We start from the raw sequence: 15,629 nt of genomic DNA, 5'->3' as shown, positions 1-15,629 counted from the left end.
CGAGGCCCATCGGGGACATCAGTTGGTGGCTCCTTCATGGAGCTGTGAACACGGTTGGCATGGTTCACCCCTGTCCCAGATACTTGTCCCTTTTGTGGAGTGAGAGAAAGCCTGGCGCATGTATATTTGGAGTACGCCAGGCTGCAGCCCCTGTTCCAGCTCCTCACAAATCTCCTATTACGTTTTTGGTTGCATTTTTCCCTCACCTTTTTATTTATGCACTCCCCATCCATGGCCTCACAAAGTCGCAGGATCTCCTAGTTAACCTTCTCCTGGCCTTGACTAAAATGGCCATCTATAAAACCAGAGAGAGGAGGTTGGCTGATGGAGTTTCCTGTGACTGTGGGGCCATTTTCCGATCCTCGGTCTGTTCATGTATCTGGGCGGAGTTCCTCTAGGCAGTGTCCACCAACTCCCTTGATGCTTTTGAGGAGCGGTGGTCACTGTCCGAGGTTCTCTGCTCGGTGTCCCCATCCGGGTCTCTTTGCTTGACCATTTGATTGGGGGAGAGAGTAAGGGACCCCAGCCCCAGCCATTGCTGTTGCGGACACCACCACCTTAGAGGGGTCCTTTCACATGTGGGTGCACGTGCCCCTCCCCCCGGATTGTCCACCCCACAGCCTGCTCCTCTTGTTGGGTGCTTTCAGAGGAAGGAATTGTTGGTGACACTCGGGCGTGGCTGCAGGTAACTCGAGGGGGTGAAAGACCACAGGAATCGATAAAGCCCCCTCACTCTGGGCCACCACGTAACTCAGAAGGGTGGAAGATCACGAGAGTCAAGGAAGCCCCCCCACTCTGGGCCCAGGCAAGCTTGAACACTTCCCTCCCCTGAAGCTAATGAGAAAACAATTGTGATTGGTTGCTGTGTTACACATTGCATATGCTGCTGTTTTTACTTTGTAAGTGTGTTATGCAAATAAAAAAAACATCTTTTGCTTAAAAAAACAAAAACAAAAAAAACACTCTCCTCTAGCCCTCTGGCCTGGAGGCAGAAGGAGGGAGAGGACTGCTGCTCCTGTTGCTGATACTGCTGCTGTTAGGCCCTGGGCTCTCCCTGCTGCTCCAGCTGCTCCCCTGGCTGGGCCAGATACCATCCCCCCCTTCTCTGCTGCTACCTGGTTGCTGGACCCCCCCACCTTTGGCTGCTACTACTGTTCCAACTGCAGCCCCTTGAGGGGGAGCCTGCTACCCACTCCCCAGAGGGGGGGAGTGAGAGACCCCAGCCCCAGCTGTTGCTGCTGTGGACACCACCAACACCTCCACCACCTGAGAGGGGTCCTTTCTGCCTGCCTGGACCACCAACTGGAGTTCCTGGAGCTGCTGCTGCAGAGTTTACTGCCTGGAGCCACTGAAGCCCTGAGGAGGAGAAGAAGAGGACCATCTACCAGTGGGGGAGCACCTAGAGACTTTGCAGACCACCGTGGAGGGGGCCTTAAGACTGAGTAACTTTTGAACTGTGCTCTTGTGGTGGGGGTCTTGATTGTGTTTGTGGGGACACAGGGGGTGTGGTGTGGAGCTGCCCCCCGATCCATCTGTGTCCCCCCCAACCACCCCCACTACTACCACCACCACTGCCCCCTCCACCACCCCCACTGGCAGTATACCATCTGCCTCAGCTCCCGCCTCTGGACTCAGCTGCTTGCTTGGCTTGCCACGCCCTGATTCCACCATTTGGGCCAGAAGCAGCAGCCAGCCTAAACAGACTTTGTGCAAGCACACGTGAGTGCATGTGCCCCCACCCCGGACTGCCTACCCCACAGCTTTGCCCTTTGCTACCTGCCCCATTTGCCACTTGCAGCCTTTTGCCCCCCCTTTTGCCCCAGCCCCCCCACTAGCTTCAGTTTGTTTGCCTGCCCCCCCCCCATTTTCCCTCTACAGCCTTTGTTTGTTTGCCCCACCCTAGCCTCTGAATCTAGCCCCTTGGTTTCCCTGCCCTAACTCCAGCCCGCTCAGCCCCTTGCTCCGTGCGCCCATGCCCTCTCCCATGCGCTTGTGCCACTCCCTATTTTAGTTTCAACCCCCTTCACTGCACCCCTAATGTTGTTGTATCCCCCCCACCCCTAGTGCAGCTAGAGGAGCTGGAATTCCACCCCGTGTCGGCGACTGACCCCTAACCCCTGTTTTGTCCCCCCACCCAGCCCACCCCTTTTGGCGCCCTCGTCCCCTGCCTGCAGCCTAGCGGAGAGGAGTGGTCGACCTGCTTCCCCTTTTCCTTCCTCCTTCTGGTGTCTCCCCTTCCCTCCCTGCTCATGATAGCAGGAGACAAGACAGGTGGGGCCCCTCCAGCAGCCCCAGCTGCCCCTCCCCCGCCTGCCCCTCCGTCATCCCCCCAAGCCTCTACCTTCGCTGCCGCTGCCGAACCACCTGCCACCGCACCCTGGTGACCTCTGCTGCTGCCATGTCCCTACCCCCCTCAGATTCGGGGGGAGCTCCCCCAGCCAGTGGGAAGGACCAGGGTAAGAAGAAGGGGAAGGGCCCCACAAAAAAGACCAGGCCCTCCACGGCAGGGGCTGCCCCCACTGCCATGGCCCCACAACCGGCCCTCTGTTCCCTCCACTAGCTCTGCGGGTGTCCCTCCCCCAGCCCCCAGGGCATATGCCCAGGTGGCGGCAGCCCCCCCGCTTGCTGCTACATCATCTCTCCCGCCCACTGCCTCCGCTACCATCTATAGCGGCCGGGGCCCCTTTCCCATCATGACCAGGAAGCACAGCATCCGTTGCCTCTTGGTGCCCGCCTCGCCCCACGTGGACACCTACATGAGGGTGTTGGCAAGGGTGATGGGGCCCACGGCCATTGTGGTGGCCTCCAAAATGTATGGTAAGGTCATCTTCTTCTTAGCATCAGAGGCCGCTGCCCAGGAAGCGCTGGAAAAGGGCGTGGCAGTTGGGGGGGTGTTCGTCCCCCTGGAGCCGCTAGAGGACCTAGACATCCTCCTGGTCCTGATCTCCGTCCCTCTCTTTCTTCCCAATGCTGCCCTGTTACCCACCCTCTCCACCCTGGGGAAACCCATCTCTGTGATCAGCCCTCCCATTGGGCTGCAAAGACCCCGCCCTCCATCACGTCCTCTCATTCTGCCGGCAAGTGCAGCTTCAACTGCCACCGCTGGCATGTGATGGAGAGGCGCTTGAGGGGTCCTTCCTGGTCCCCTACCAGGGGGCCCATTACCGGGTGCATTACTCTACGGGGGAGGCCCAGTGCTACCTCTGCTGGGTGATGGGGCATGTCCGGAGGGACTGCCCCTTGGCCCAGCAAGGAGGGGTGTCCAGGACCCCCAAACCCCGGCAGGGCACCGGCTCCATCATCGCCTGCGTCCCTAGCTGCCCGGCCCCCAAAGCCACCCCTCCTCCTTCCCAGTCCACCACTGCTCACTGGTACCTCCCCCATTAGGCCCAGATGAGCAGGAGAGCCCTGCCCCCGCTGCTTGCAATATGACGGGGTCCGTGGAGGAGGGTGCAGCAGGGACACCGCCGGGCATGGGAGAGGGCCTGCCCCAGGCGGAATCCTCCCTCCCTCATGCTGCCCCATTGTTACCCTCCCCGAGTCCCTGAGCCATAACCTCTGCCCCCTGACATGACCCCTGCTAGCCAGCCCCCGGATGATGTCATGGAGGGCTGGGCCCTAGTACAGGGGAAGTGGGGCAAGCGGAAGGCTCGAGCTCCGCTCCTCCCATCTGATGCGGAGGCCCCCGGAAGACCAGGAAGGGGGGCACTGATGCCAAGCCTTCCACTTTGCCCATGGGTGTATTCCATCCACCAGTGCTGGTTGGGGAAAACGTGGCAGCACCGGAAGGCAGTATCTCCCCTCCACGGGAGTCCCTCCCCTCCGAGACCCCCAAGGGAGCCACTTCTTCCCTGGTACCATCTGAAGTCTCTATGAGCCCTGATGCAACCATTGCGTCGGGTGCCAGCAGGGAGAACCCCGGGGTGGCAGGAAGCGATCTCTCCTCCATATACGAGGAGATCGAGGCCCTGGGTCTGACCCCGGTCACCCAGGAGGAGGACGACCCTATGCCAGCGGGCTTCGATCTGGGCGACCTCACTCCAGCCCCCCTTTTCCCATGATCCCTCCCCCTAACCATTGCTTCCGCTCCCACCTCCGAGGAGCCCCTGGACTCCTCCATCAACCCGGCCCCAGAAGGCACCCCACTGACAGCCACCGAACCTGTTCAGGTGACAGCCAGTGCCATGTGGCCGGGACCCGAGCCACCAGGGGCACCCCTCGTTGGTGTGGAGCAATCGACTTCCTTCCCGGGCGGGGGCCCTACAGAAGATAGTACACCTCCTGGTGCCGTGGCTGCCAAACCCACCATAGAGCCTGTGCCCGGCATCGCTGAGAGCCCCCTCCCCACCCCCTCAAATCTTGAGCCTGATTGGGAGGCACCACCATCCATCTGCTCGGCTCCCGAAGCCCAGAATCTCGCCTCTGCTCCTGCCCCTGCTCCTGCCCCGTCCCTGATTCCAGCCCTACCCTTGATGCTGACCTGTCCCTATCCAGTCCACCTGCCGTGATATTATTGCCGCCCCGGAGCTGTCTCCTTCCCTTTTCCAGCAGATGACCCCCAGGGAGCGGTCTTTGTGTTTCCATGTCCCGACCCACTAGGGGCTGCTATCTTCCCTCCGCTATCCCCTATTGCTCCAGGATTCGAGGCGGGCCTAGTGGTGCCAGCCCATCTGGCGCCCCGTCGGGGTTCCGCACCCTGTCTGCCCGTCTCGGTGAGCCATGGGGCTGTACCAAGGGCCCCGTTGTAGAATAACCAGGAGACCGTAACCCCACCCCCCCATGCGCTGTGAGAGGAGTTGCGGGAGTTTTTAGAAGACGTCTGTGGCTCCCGCAACAAGGTACAGCTTGCTCTCCAGTGATGGGGGGACTTTCATCAAATCCTCCGAGCTGCAAGGGCCCTCATGGGGGAGGGTAAAAGGACCGGGAAGCAGGCCACCGCAGCCTACCAGCGGGTCCGCCTCTTCCGTGACTCCTTACTCACCTACGGGGTAGGTCATGGACTGTTGCGCGGCCCGTCGGGAGCCGCGAGCGTCCCTGCCGGCGAGGATCCTCCCCAGACCTCCTCATGGCACCTCTTATCATCGCAACATTGAACATCCGGGGCTGTAGGATGCGTCTCTGCAGGTCCCAGGTGCTCGCCTTCCTTCGGGAGGGGGGTACTCTGTGATTTTTCTGCAGGAGACCTATACGGATCCGACTGCCGAAGACAGCTGGCGGCTGGAGTTGGGGGACAGGGTCTATTTTAGCTATCTCACAGTTCGTATGGCTGGAGTGGCGACCCTGTTCTCCCCGACCTATGGCCCGAGGTGCTGGGGGTCACCGAGGCTGTGCCTGGCCGCCTGCTGCACCTCCGGCTCCATATGGAGGGGCTCGTGGTCAACCTTGTTAACGTCTATGCCTTGACATCAGGCCTGGAGCGGCTGCATTTCTATCAGCAGGCGTCTGCCTTCCTCGGCTCCTTGGATCCTTGTGAGTGCCTGGTCCTGGGCGGGGACTTCAACACCACCCTTGAGGAATGGGACTGCTCGGGGACCGAGCAGTGCCCAGCTGCCATGGACGTCCTCCAGGAGATAGTGGAACATCACTCCCTGGTGGACGTCTGGCACGACCACCACCCAGATGACATTTCCACGTCGCTCCACTCCAGGTTGGACCGCATTTATTTATCATGTTTCCACCTTTCACGAGCCCACTCCTCCAGGATCCGGCCGGCCCCATTTTCTGACCATCATTTAGCCACCGTGACGGCCTCCCTCTGCACAGAGAGGCCGGGGCTGGCCTATTGGCATTTCAACAACAGCTTGTTGGAGGATGTGGGCTTCGTCACATCCTTCTGGGAGTTCTGGCTGGCCTAGCGAGGGCAGCGGCGTGCCTTTCCCTCGGCGCGGCGGTGGTGGGACCTGGGGAAGGTGCGCGCCTGGCTTTTCTACTGTGAATACACCTGAGGCGTCAGCCGAAGGAGGGATGCGGTGCTAAAGCAGTTGGAACAGGAGGTCTTAGAGTTGGAGAGGCATCTGGCCGCCAGCCCTGAGGATCTGCCCCTCTGCGGAGTGTGCCGGGAGAAGCGGGAGGAGATCCGGGCCCTTGAAGATCATCAGGCCCGGGGTGCCTTTGTTCGATCCTGCATCCATCTCCTTCGGGAGATGGATCACGGCTCCCACTTCTTCTGTGCCCTGGAGAAAAGGAGGGGGGCCAGAAACACGTCACCTGCCTTCTGGCAGAAGATGGCACCCCCCTCACGGATCCGGTGGAGATGTGTGGGAGGGCGAGAGCCTTTTACGCAAGCCTTTTCTCCCTGGATTCGACCAATCCTAACGCTTGCAGAATGCTCTGGGAGGAGCTCCCTACGGTCAGTGTGGGCGACCGAGACTGGCTAGAGCTGCCTCTCACTCTGGCCAAGTTCTCGGAAGCCCTCTGTCGCATGCCCACCAATAAATCTCCGGGCATGGATGGGCTGACCGTGGAGTTCTACCACATGTTCTGGGATGTCCTTGGCCCAGACCTAGTCACTGTCTGGGCCGAGTCTTTGCAGAGCAGGGTCCTCCCTCTTTTGTGCAGGCAAGTCGTACTCGCCTTATTGCCAAAGAAGGGGGACCTCCATGATTTACGAAATTGGTGTCCCGTCTCTCTCCTCAGCATGGACTACAAAGTCGTGGCAAAAGCCATCTCCCTGCGGCTAGGGTCTGTGCTGACAGACGTGGTCTGCCCAGACCAGACCTACACCTTCCTGGGCTGCAAAATCTTTGACAACCTATATCTGGTCCGGGACCTTTTGGAACTCGGGTGTAGGGATGGTCTGTCATTCACCCTCCTGTCCTTGGATCAGGAGAAGGCGTTCTACAGGGTGGACCATGGGTATCTCCTGAGCACTCTGCAAGCATTTGGCTTCGGACCCCAGTTTGTGGGTTTTCTCTGGGTGCTGTACGCCTCCACAGAATGTCTGGTCAGGCTCAACTGGACCCTGACCGAACCGGTCAGCTTCGGGCGAGGAGTACGGCAGGGGTGCCCCCTCTCGGGCCAGCTGTACACTCTGGTGATCAAGCCCTTCCTCTGTCTCCTCCAAAGGAGGTTGATGGGGTTGGTGCTGTGGGAGCTGGAGCTGCGGCTGGTCCTGTTGGCATACACTGATGCCATGCTCCTTGTGGTCCAGGACCCTAGTGACTTGGCGCGAGTGGAGGCTTGCCAGGCCATCTATTCGGCAGCCTCCTCTGCCTGGGTCAAAAGCTCTGGCCTGATGGTCGGGGATGGCTGGCAGGCAAGCTCCCTCCCACCCACACTTCAGGCCATACGGTGGAGCGTGGGTCCGCTGCTCTATCTCAGCGTTTACCTTTCTGCCACGTATCCCTCTCCGCTGGAGAACGGGCACGATTTAGAGGGCAGGGTTATAGACTGGCTCCGGAAATGGACAGGACTACTCCAGTGCCTCTCCCTTCGAGGAAGAGCACTGGTGCTTAATCAACTGGTCCTGTCCATGCTCTGGTACTGGCTCAACACCCTGTCCCACCTCAGGCTTTCCTGGTCAACCTCCGGACATCAGTTCTGGAGTTCTTTTGGTCAGGACTGCACTGGGTCCCTGCAGGGGTTCTCCATCTACCCCTGGAGGAGGGAGGGCAGGGCCTGAAGTGTCTGCACACTCAAGTCCATGTCTTCCGCCTCCAGGCCCTGCAGAGGCTCCTTTATGGTGCAGGTAGTCTGGCATGCAGAGTACTGGCGCATACCTTCCTGTGCCGCTTCTGAGGGCTCCGATACGACCGGCAACTCCTTTATCTCCATCCAAGGGGTCTTCCACGAGACCTCTCCGTGCTGCCAGTCTTCTACCAGGACCTCCTCCGGACCTGGAAACTGTTTTCAGCGACCAGGTCCATGGTGACTACCGTGGGGGCAGATCTCCTCTTGGACCCCCTGCTACACAGCCCCCAGCTCTGCATGCAGGTGGCGGAGTCCCTCTCGGTGCGCCAGGGGTTGGTCCTGGCAGAAGTCACAAGAGTCCAAGACCTCCTGGACTACGACCGGGGAGACTGGCTGGATCCCCTGACGCTCGCTCAGAGCATGGGGCTCCCCAGTCCTCGTACTCCCCGGTGCATACTTCAGGAGGTGAGGGCCGCTTTGCCGTCCGCTGCTTGGGTTTACCTCAACTGGGTCCTGCACGAGGGCGTGCCCTGCCCACCCTCCACCCCAGGCCCTCCACACCTTTTAATTGGGCCCTTGCCCCATGGACCCAACCGACACCCCCCCCGCCCCTTCACCATGAGCCGGCTGCACGATCTGCAGCTGGTCTGCTTCCAGACCACGCCAAGGAAAATCTATACACGCTCATGTTCCACACCCTTCATGTCATGTCCTCACCCTCGTGTCCCACCCCAATACAAAATGGCAGGACCTCCTGCCACCTCTGGAGTGTGAGGAGCTCCGGTGGGCCAGCCTATACTCCACCTTGGTCCCGAGGCCTGCCGGGGATATCAGTTGGCAGCTCCTTCATCGAGCCGTGAGCACGGGCTTGTACTTGGCGTGGTTCACCCCTATCCCAGACACCTGCCCCTTTTGCGGCATGAGGGAAACCCTGGCACACATATACTTGGAGTGTGCCAGGTTGCAGCCCCTATTCCGGCTCCTCACCAATATTTTGTTACATTTCTGGCTGCACTTTTCCCCTCACCTCCTTCTCTATGCACTCCCTATCCATGGCCCACAAAGTCATGAGATCTCCTGGTCAACCTCCTCCTAGCCCTGGCTAAAGTGGCCATCTGTAAAACCAGGGTGAGGAGGTTGGCTGATGGAGTCTTCTGTGGCTGTGTGGCCTATTTCCGATCCTCCATCCGTTCACATATCTGGGCAGAGTTCCTCTGGGCGGCGTCCACTGACTCCCTTGATGCCTTTGAGGAGCAGTGCTGTCTGGGGTTCTCTGCCCAGTGTCCCCACCTCGTTCTCTTCATTTGACCCTTTGACCACACTCCGACCACACTCCTGTCCCTGTTATTTCATTAGTTGTCCCCCGTACTCATTTGGTTTCCAGGTCCTGTGGATCCCCTTCTTAGGCTGTGGGGGGATCCTTTAGCAGTAGATCCCAATAGGATCCCAACAGGAACACTTCCCGGATCCCAATTGGAACACTCTCCTGTAGCCATCTGGCCTGACTCTGTCACAATACATAAGATCACGATTATGTGAAAATGAGGTATATGGGAGTTGCAACATGCTCCCCCAAGGTATAGAATGTCACAAGGCTCCAATATTATCCACTTAAGATGGGTTGTTTCCATGCACAGCAAATGCACTAAGACAGTGGTTTGTCCACTTTTTTTATTTGCGGACCCCTAAACAATTTCAAATGGAGGTGCGGACCCCTCTGGAAATCTTAAACAGTCTGCAGACCCACAGGCATCTGCAAAGCCCAGGCTGAAAAATCACTGCATTAAAATACGCATGAAAAGCAAAAGCACACATTCTCCTGCCCATGACAAAGACTGTGCAATCATGCACAGCCATACAAAGGTGCAGAGTTAAGATTACATGCACAAAAATAAAAATTGGTTGCTGCTGGATTCTGAATGCTTAACTGAGGAACCTTACGTTGCACTGATGCAGGATTTTTCACTGAATATTGCATATATGAAATAAATAATATTCAAAGCTACAGAACTTAAGGCACTCTTTGGTAGGGAGCTAACAAAGGACTGTGGACCAAAGCCTCAACCAATGGAAATAAGCATAGCTCTGTAGAACTACAGCAGTTTACACTAGCTGAGTATCTGGACCTACATTTTTTCCCCAAGTCATCACAATGAGAAATGTGCACAAATTCACACTTATCTTAGAAATAACAGAAGGAGTCACCCTGGCTTTTTAGAGCAATGAATAGCTTTGCTGCATTAAATTAATCTCATGAAATCACATGTAATATGCTTCTCATCTGATTGGTTATAAATAATGCATTGCTTAATTTAAACCATTCATAAAATACCTCTGTGTTAGCCCAGAGCAAAGTACTATGGGAGCCTCAGTAAGAAAGCTCAAATCCTCTGTACTTATGAAAGTGGATTTTTCAAAAAAATAATTAGCGCCAAAGGGCCAGATTTTGTGCTAATTTACACGCGGTGACTTTGATGGGATTGGACGCCGGGACATGTCAATCACCCATAATCACCCACGTCTCAATTACAAGAATCTGGCTCACACAGCCCAATAAATGTTTAACTGGAAGGATTATATTTCTAATTAAAATTATGCTGATACTCAACTAGAATTCGCTACCAAACATAATTCTGACCAGACGCCCCGTTAGCTGCAGGATATCTGGAGGAGGTGAGTGTAACAGGATGTATCCCCCGGGGTAAAACCTGGAAGCTGTGGGAACCACTGTACCCCCAAACCATTCAGCTGGGCTGGCCTCTCCCACCCTGCTCTACTGGTGTGCCTCACAACAGGGCCTGGAGGGGACTGGCTATCACCCAGCACAACAGCAGGTGGTGCCACACACCCAACTAAGTCACCTGAGTGCTTTACCTAAGCCACTCATGGATTCACAATGGCGGCACCAGCCAAGTTCCCAGCTCCCTAGCCTTGCACCTCTACTGGAGTATAAACTCAGAATTATACCACCTTGTACTGCACAGAGATCTGTATGATGCAATCTCATTAAACAGTCTGCTCCTCCCTCAATGTGGGGAAGATATGCAACAGCCTTTGTTACCAGAGCTAAGATTCCCTAACACTTCATTCAATAACACACTGAGTAAGATAAAACATAAAACAAGTTTATTAACTACAGAAAAATAGATTTTAAATGATTATAAGTGATAGCAAACAGATCAAAACAGGTTACCTAGGAAATTAAACAAAATCACAATGTAAGACTTAAACACATTAGACAGGATTTGAATCAGCAATATCTCAGTCTGACTGATGATACAAGCAGGCTTTAGCTTCCTTACACAGGAAGGGCTTTCTTCTTTCCCATCCGGGACCCTCTTCCCCAGTTCAGACTTTGTTCCACAAATGTTTCAAGGTGTTGTCTTGAAGGGGAGTTAGTCCTAGTCATGATGTCACTTCTCCCGTCTATAGTTTTTCCATAGGGCGGGAACCCCTTTGTTCCTAGCCCAGTTTGTGGAACAGTGTAGGTACAAAAATGGAGTTCAGTGTCATGTGATCTGGTCACAAGCCCTTGCAGGCTCCCAATGAATCATGGCAGCCATTGCCCATAGGCTGACTTAAGCATCCATAAGATCTTCCATGGTCCATTGTCTTTGTTGATGGACCATTAGCACTATCTAGCTTCTTTGTTGTACCTGAAAGGCTAGTTGTGGGTGTTTCCAACTTCATAGAATCATAGAAGATTAGGGTTGGAAGAGACCTTAGGAGGTCATCTAGTCCAACCCCCTGCTCAAAGCAGGACCAACACCAACTAAATCATCCCAACCAGAGCTTTGTCAAGCCGGGCCTTAAAAACTTCTCAGGATGGCGATTTCACCACCTCCCTAGGTAACCCATTCCAGTGTTTTACCACCCTCCTAGTCAAATAGTGTTTCCTAATATCCAACCTAGACCTCCCCCACTGCAACTTGAGACCACTGTTCCTTGTTCTGTCATCTGCCACCACTGAGAACAGCCTAGCTTCATCTGCTTTGGAACCCCCCTTCAGATAGTTGAAAGCTGCTATCAAATCCCCCCTCACTCTTCTCTTCTGCAAACTAAATAACCCCAGTTCCAAATCATTTTTGTTGCCCTCCACTGGAATCTCTCCAATTTGTCCACATCCTTTCTGCAGTAGGGGGCCCAAAATTGAATGCAATACTCCAGGTGTTGCCTCACCAGTGCCGAATAGATGGGAATAATCACTTCCCTCGATCTGCTGGCAACGCTCCTACTAATGCAGCCCAACATGCCATTAGCCTTCTTGGCAACAAGGGCACACTATTGACTCATATCCAGCTTCTCGTCCACTCTAATCCCCAGGTCCTTTTCTGCAGAACTGCTGCTTAGCCAGTCGGTCCTAAGCCTGTAGCAGTGCATGGGATTCTTCCTTCCTAAGTGGAGGACTCTGCACTTGTCCCTGTTGAACCTCATCAGATTTCTTTTAGCCCAATCCTCCAATTTGTCTAGGTCACTCTGGACCCTATCTACCTCTCCCCCCAGCTTAGTGTCATCCACAAACTTGCTGAGGGTGCAATCCATCCTGTTATCCGGATCATTAATGAAGATGTTGTACAAAACCAGCCTTAGGACAGACCCCTGGAGCATTCCGCTTGATACCTCCTGCCAACTAGATATCGAGCCGTTGATCACTACCCGTTAAGCCTGATGATCGAGCCAGCTTTCTATCCACCTTATCCATTCATCCAGTCCATACTTCTTTAACTTGCTGGCAAGAATACTGTGGGAGACCATATCAAAAGCTTTCCTAAAGTCATGGTATGTGATGTCCACCGCTTTCCCCATATCCACGGTCAGTTACCTCATCATAGAAGGCAATCAGGTTGTCAGGCATGACTTGCCATTGGTGAATCCAAGTTGACTGTTCCTGATCACCTTCCTATTCTCCAAGTGGATGGCACAGCCTGTGGCTCATGACCTGTTAAGTGTTTCTACTGCCAAAGGCCTTAGCTGGCTGTGTGGAAGCAGGCCCCATACGGAGACTCATCACACCCAGGTTCTAGCCCTGACATTCCTCACAGTTATGCTGATTTATACCCACTATAGCTCTGGCTCATTGACTCTAGCAGGGACGCAGTGATTGACACAGTTGGGGATCTAGCCTGCTTGTTTCATTAGAGCTACACCATTCACACCAGCTGGATATCTGGCCCACAGTCCATCTTCCCCTTGGTGTGCATCAAAATCAGTGGTTCTCAACCTATTTACCACTGTGGGCCACATCCACACAATATATGTACTACCTTTACAGCCCTGAGGATGTCACATTGGCTGCAGCTGTGTGCTGATTGGGCCGCAAACAGCCCTCAAGCCCCAGGTTGAGAACCATTGGTCTAACTGCATTTCTAAAGCTTCCACGTGATGAGAACTCTAGGGTGCTCCCAGAGGTGAGGCAGTAGGTGACTGCCAGAAGCAGGACATGTTTCCAGCAGGAGGGTCCACGAGCTGTCAGTGCAGCCTCTTTAATTATCACATGTGGCACTTCTCCAGAGTTTTCCATCCCAGGAGCTTATAAAATGGCCCAAAGCAGGACCTCATGATCCTTATTTTACAAATGGGGAAACTGAGGCACAGGGTAGCAATGTGAATTCCCCAAGGTGAGCCCATGGCAGAATCATGAATAGCAGCTAGGTCTCCTGACTCCCAGGCTAATGTTCTGTTCACCACACCACACTGCCAGCAAACATTCACCTTTTGACCTTCTGTATGGGTTGACAGCTTGAACACACATGTTTTCATACTTATAGTTTCACTGCATCAAGGATTTTCTTTCCCCTCCCATAAAATACCAGGGTCAGCTGAAGGTGCAGCTAGGAAAATATGGAAGCAATGGCACAGTCCATCCACCAGGAGGAGCTTTTGGCATAGGTCAGTATAGAACTGAAATAAAGAAATAAGAGTATCAGGATTAGAGAAACAGGAAAAATCACCCTGCTATCTGCACTTGGATAGTTCAAGAGGTCTTTTCCATGACCTGTTTCTAGCATCAAGACACCTCGCCCCATGCACACAGTCACCGGAACATGTCTTGAAAAACACAGATGCAGTATTTCAGCACCTTGTCTCTGGTCACTTGATGGACTAAGAAGTCTTAGTAGGAGGTAGAAAAGGGGTCAATGAATTACGGTAACTATCATCTTGGTCAGAGCTCATCCTCTAGAAAGTCCCATACAAAATTGCTGCAGATCCAATCAGTGGGGCATGGTGTCACCTTTCCAAGTCCCGGCTCAATGTACTTGGTAAAAAGTTGCACATGGTAATATATGTACTGCTAGCAATAGGTGTCTGGGTCTAGTGCTGGCTTTCCACACAGGGGTGAATTTCATCCCAAAGAAATACAGGTGGGGTCTTGGTCAGGAGTTCCGTAGAGGGTATCTGGTAACCTCATATGCCTGGGCAACCCCTGCACTGTTTACATAGACAAAACTGCCTTGGACTCTTAGGCTGGGTTTTGCCTGAGCAAAGACTGCAGGATTGGGCCACAAAAGGAGGAGGCATCGATAATCAGAGTGGAATTCAGTTCTTCATTTGTGTGTTTAGGGATGGTGTTGGGATCTATATATATATATTTCAGCATTACCCCCCCTTGATACATGATTATGCCCTTAATTATTGTATCACTTTATAATTTTGCAAGCAATTCAATTTTATATATCACTTGCTCCAAAACTTCTTGTCGCTTTCTTATTCAGCAGTATAAATATAGCATAATAAAGGTTAACAAAATTATTAATGCAAATAATATCACGATAGGATTTAGCATTAAATTTAGAAGAGCTGTGACACTGGGAGACCATCCTTTAAAAACATCATACTAATGAGAAATTACCAATTCTCCTTCTTTCCCCAATTTTAATATTTGACCATTGTGGATCAAAATGTTTATTTTTCCCAGCTGAGCAGACTTAGATATATCTTATGTATATTGCCGGATTTTTTCACTTTCATCCATCAGTTTTTCCCAATGTATTCCCAATGTATCCCCAAATCAAAGGACCAGTCCACATCTTTTGGTTCCCAAACAATTTCCTTTTTTTTTAAATAGAGGACCTTGGTAAATAATTCCATTAACAGTGACCTCTGTTACTATACATTTACATGACTCAATTGGGCTTTTTTCTGTCATACTTCCCCAAAATACATGTTTTTCAGTGGTTAACACACAAATACACCCATTGCCTAAACCAAACATTCTTGTGCCATTAGAGGCTAAAAATTGCATGGTACATCGTCCACTTGAATGGTTCAAATGACATCCCTCTAAGGACCAAGTTAGTTGTGGGCACACCTATTTGCTTCTTCCCCACTCTTCATGATGTTTTGTTAATTCTACTAATTTATAATCCCCTTCTTCTTGAATCAAGCATGTCCCACTTATTTCTATTTCCCATAACTCTCCATTAATAATTTTTGGCAACACCCAGGCCATTGCTGCTTTTCTTTGCCTCCCTGTGTTGTATAACAGCATTCTGCCTTTCCATTCTCCCCTCAGAGTGGCTTGATCCCATTAAACTCCATATATTTCTTCCATCCTGTAATTCGTTGATTCCATGTATGAGGATCTTTGAACCATTCAAAAGGCCATTGTCCATTACTTAACAGATTAACCATTCTCTGTATATCTTGTAACCCAAAGGTTTGTATCTGTATTATATTGCTAATACAGTTTTATTTTCAATTTCAGCTACATCAAACAGATTTACATTTAGAGATGTTTTCAAGGCTTGGGCTTGTTTCAATTGGAGTTCCACACTTCTTATTCCTTGTTCCGATAATGCACCAAAATTCTATGGCACATGTCTGTATAGCCCTCAAAATCTTACCCAAAGCTGATATTTTCCCTTGTAAGTCTCAATATCAAATTAGTTTAAAACTCCAGCTCCAATACTACCTACGATATATTCACCTACACCTCTCTTATTTCATATAGTCCCATCTCCCCATTGTTGTTGCCACGCTTGTAACAGAGGCAAGGCATA

The sequence above is a fragment of the Lepidochelys kempii genome, chromosome 10, assembly GCF_965140285.1.
Source record: "Lepidochelys kempii isolate rLepKem1 chromosome 10, rLepKem1.hap1, whole genome shotgun sequence".
Classification (NCBI taxonomy): Eukaryota; Metazoa; Chordata; order Testudines; family Cheloniidae; genus Lepidochelys; species Lepidochelys kempii.
The sequence above is the reverse complement of the archived record's forward strand: the minus strand, read 5'-3'. Positions refer to the sequence as shown.